Here is a 5,000-nt window from a genome sequence, read left to right on the forward strand (position 1 = left end):
CCTAAAAGGAAGTGATTCCCAAACCTTCCATAACAAAGCTATCACCTACAGAGAGATTAACCTGGAGAAGAGTCCCCTAAGCAAGCTGGTCCTGGGGCTCTGTTCACAAACACAAACACACCCCATAGAGCCCCAGGACAGCAGCACAATTACACCCAATCAAATCATGAGAAAATAAAAAGATAATTACTTGACACATTGGAAAGAACTAACAAAAAACAGAGCAAACTAGATGGCTATTTGGCCCTAAACAGAGAGTACACAGTGGCAGAATACCTGACCACTGTGACTGACCCAAGCTTAAGGAAAGCTTTGACTATGTACAGACTTAGTGAGCATTGCCTTGCTATTGAGAAAGGCCGCCGTAGGCAGACATGGCTCTCAAGAGAAGACAGGCTATGTGAACACTGCCCACAAAATGAGGTAGAAACTGAGCTGCACTTCCTAACCTCCTGTCCATTGTATGACCATATTAGAGAGACAAATTTCCCACAGATTTCACAGATCTACAAAGAATTCAAAAACAAATCCAATTTTGATAAACTCCCATATCTACTGGGTGAAATACCACAGTGTGCCATCACAGAAGAAATATTTGTGACCTGTTGCCATAAGAAAAGGGCAACCAGTGAAGAACAAACACCATTGTAAATACAACCCATATTTATGTCTATTTATTTTCCCTTGTGTACTTTAACCATTTGTACATAGTTACAGCACTGTATATGTCTCTCTCTCTCTCTCTCTCTGTCTATATATATATATATATATATATATAGTATATATATATAATATGACATTTGTAATGTCTTTATTGTTTTGAAACTTCTGTATGTGTAATGTTTACTGTCAATTTGTATTGTTTATTTCACTTTTGTATATTATCTACCTCACTTGCTTTGGCAATGTTAACACAAGTTTCCCATTCCAATAAAGCCCCTTGAATTGAATTGAATTGAGAGAGAGAGAGAGAGAGAGAGAGAGAGAGAGAGAGAGCGAGAGAAGGAGAGAGAGATAGAGACAGACAGAGGGACAGAGAGAGAGTGGGAAAGCCCCTTGAATTGAATAGAGAGAGAGAGAGAGAGAGAGAGAGAGAGAGAGAGAGAGAGAACTAGAGAGAACCAGAGAGAGAGAGAGAGAGAGATAGAGAGAGAGAGAGAGAGAAGGAGAGAGAGATAGAGACAGACAGAGGGACAGAGAGCGAGAGTGGGAAAGCCCCTTGAATTGAATTGAATTGAGTGGGAGAGGAGGGGGGGGGCAGATCAAAAGAGAAGTGTCTGTAGCATTGATAAAGAAAGACTGTCTAGAGGGAAGTCACAGTGGAAGGAGACTGCTGATGGTGTTGTTAGGTGATGATGACAACAAGCTCTCACAGTCTCACTGGAGAATGAGACGTTCATCCACTTTTCAGTCTCACTGCTCTAAACGTCAAATTTAGAATAGTTTTTTGTTGCTCCTGCTACTTTGTATCATTCAATTTCTCCAAACAAAGTTAATAAGGGTCACTTTTCATAAATTGTTCAGGGAACGGTTAAGGTTTGGGATAGGGTTAAATAAAAAAAATCTGAACTTCAGAACCAGTGTCCTGGACTGGGATCGAACATCCAGAGTCATGAGATTTACGCCCATCCCAAACCTCAACCCCATCCACCACCCCAAAGCCATCCCCATCCCCATCCACCACCCATTCCCCATCCACCAACCCATCCCCATCCACCACCCCATCCCCATCCACCACCCCATCCCCATCCCCATCCACCACCCCATCCCCAATCCCATCTACCAACCCATTCCCATCCACCACCCCATCCCCATCCACCACCCCATCCCCATTCCCATCCACCACCCCATCCCCATCCACCACCCCATCCCCATTCCCATCTACCACCCCATTCCCATCCACCACCCCATCCCCAACCACCACCCCATCCCCATCCCCATCCACCACCCCATCCCCAACCACCACCCCATCTCCATCCCCAACCACCACCCATCCCCATCCCCATCAACCACCCCATCCCCATCCACCACCCCATCCCCATCCCCATCCACCACCCCATCCCCATCCCCATCCACCACCCCATCCCCAACCACCACCCCATCCCCATCCCCATCCACCACCCATCCCCATCTCCATCCCCAACCACCACCCATCCCCATCCACCACCCCATCCCCATCCACCACCCCAACCCCATCCCCAACCACCACCCCAAACCCATCCCCAACCACCACCCCATCTCAAATCCTAAACCTACTTGATGGTAACAGGGCTCACTGTTGCCCCTAGTGGCCAGTTTTGAAGGCATCCTCCAACATCCTCAGTACATGGATAGACGTCCAACATTGACTTTAATCTGGAACGACCTGGCTGGATGATGATCCATATTAAACAGTAATAGAGACCTATATCAGCACACCTGAATGACTGGGCCTGTTTTCCTGTGGACCAGTTGTTGAAAAAGTACCCAATTGTCATACTTGTGTAAAAGTAAAGATACTTTAATAGAAAATTACTTAAGTAAAAGTGAAATTCACCCAGTAAAATATTACTTGAGTAAACGTCTAAAAGTATTTGTTTTTAAATATACTTAAGTATCAAAAGTAAATGGAATTTCTAAAATATTTATTACAAATTCCTTATATGAGGCGGCAGCATAATAAAAAAATATACAATTTACAGTTTAATTTAATATACAATTTAATATACAATTCAGGTTCCGAGGATCCAACTCTCACACATAGTTTACAGTCATTTAAGTGTTTAGTGAGTCCGCCAGATCAGAGGGAAAAGGGATGACCAGGGATGTTCTCTTGATAAGTGTGTCAACCATTTTCCTGCCAAAATGTAACGAGTACTTTTACACCAAAATACACACAAACCCACAACCCTTGGTTTGTCTGACTGTAGCAGACAGCGTGGGTAACGGAGGAGTTTAATCATTTCCTGAAGGGCAGCCGCTGTGTAAACGCCGGGAGTCGTGTCGTTACGCAGAGTGTGGTGTGTGTACGTGTGTGTGTCTGTGTGTGTACGTGAGTCTGTGTACTACGCCTCTGCCTGTGTTTGTGTGTGTGTGTGTTTAAGTGTGTGCGAGACTGCGAGAGTACGTATCTGTGTGTGCAGGTATAGGATCTTAATTTGACCATTATTGTCACGGAACAAATTTAAATAAATCTGCAGCAAAGAGGATTTGAAAGTTTAGTCCATAAAGTTGCTTGATCGGTGGCTAAGATATTAGCTGGACAAAAGCAGGCTACACGAAAATACTGTTAATATAACCAAGCTCATCTGCAAGGAAATTCTGTGTGTGTGTGTGTGTGTGTGTGTGTGTGTGTGTGTGTGTGTGTGTGTGTGTGTGTGTGTGTGTGTGTGTGTGTGTGTGTGTGTGTGTGTGTGTGTGTGTGTGTGTGTGTATACAGTACCTTCAGCAGGTATTGACTCCCCTTGACTTTTTCTTGTGTTACAAAGTCACAATCAAATGGATGTAATTGTCATGTTTTGCACAAAACACAGTTATGTCCAAGTGGAATACATTTTAATTATTTTTAGATAATGGAAAATAAAACACTCATATATTTTGATTAGATAATTATTCAATTCATGCTAGAAACACCTTTTACAGATGTATCTTCCTGAGTTATTCTCTTAAAACCTGAATTTTATAATTCTTGCCCATTATTCTTTAAAAAATTATTCAGGTCTCTGGCAAGTTGGTTGTTAATCACTGCTAGACAGCCATTTTTAAGTCTTGCTATAGATTTTCAAGCTAGTTTAAGTCAAAACTGTAGCTCGGCCACTCAGGAACGTTCAATGTGGTCTTGGTAAGTAACTCCAGTTTATATTTGGCCATGTGTTTTGGGTTATTAAATTTATTTGTAAAAAAGTATTTCACCTTTATTTAACCAGATAGGCTAGTTGAGAACAAGTTCTCATTTACAACTGCGACCTGGCCAAGATAAAGCATAGCAGTGTGAACAGACAACACAGAGTTTCACATGGAGTAAACAATAAACAAGTCAATAACACAGTAGAAAAAAAGGAGAGTCTATATACATTGTGTGCAAAAGGCATGAGGAGGTAGGCGAATAATTACAATTTTGCAGATTAACACTGGAGTGATAAATGATCAGATGGTCATGTTCAGGTAGAGATATTGGTGTGCAAAAGAGCAGAAAAATTAATAAATAAAAACAGTATGGGGATGAGGTAGGTGAAAATGGGTGGGCTATTTATCGATAGACTATGTACAGCTGCAGCGATCGGTTAGCTGATAGCAGATGTTTAAAGTTGGCGAGGGAGATAAAAGTCTCCAACTTCAATGATTTTTGCAATTCGTTCCAGTCACAGGCAGCAGAGAACTGGAAGGAAAGGTGGCCAAATGAGGTGTTGGCTTTAGGGATGATCAGTGAGATACACCTGCTGGAGCGCGTGCTAGGGGGTGGGGTGTTACACCCGTAGCTCCCAGTGTCTTTTGGGTACTGAACCAGGTTTAGCTCTATTATTTTTCTTTTTATCCTGAAAAACTCCCTAGTCCAATGACAGTCATACCCATAACATGATGCAGTCATCACCATGCTTGAAAATATGGGAGAGTGGTACTCAGTAATGTGTCGTATTGGATTTGCCCAAACATAACACTTTGAATTCAGGACACATATTTTTTGACGTTTTACTTTAGTGCCTTGTTGCAAACAGGATGTATGTTTATGAATATTTGTATTCTGTACAGGCTTCCTCCTTTTTCACTCCGTCAAGGTTATTATTGTGGAGTAACTACAATGTTGGTAATCCGTCCTCTGTTTTCTACTATCACAGCCATTTAACTCTGCAACTGTTTAACAGTCACCATTGACCTCATGCTGAAATCCCTGAGCAGTTTCCTTCCTCTCCGGCAACTGAGTTAGGTAGGACACCTGTATCTTTGTAGTGACTGGATGTATTGATACACCATCCAAAGTGTAATTAATAGCTTCACCATGTTCAATGGGATATTCAATGTCA

At 42.3% G+C, this 5,000-nt stretch overlaps 1 protein-coding gene across 10 annotated transcripts in view; it reads right to left on the reverse strand.

Moving 5' to 3' along the window:
* LOC110508063 (muscleblind-like protein 1) overlaps window positions 1-5,000 on the reverse strand; it is a 161,764-nt gene that overhangs the window by 155,474 nt on the left and 1,290 nt on the right. The gene's annotated exons all lie outside the window — the stretch shown is intronic.

Source organism: Oncorhynchus mykiss, chromosome 27, assembly GCF_057628025.1.
Source record: "Oncorhynchus mykiss isolate SJ-2025 chromosome 27, ASM5762802v1, whole genome shotgun sequence".
In the NCBI taxonomy this organism is placed as follows: domain Eukaryota; kingdom Metazoa; phylum Chordata; class Actinopteri; order Salmoniformes; family Salmonidae; genus Oncorhynchus; species Oncorhynchus mykiss.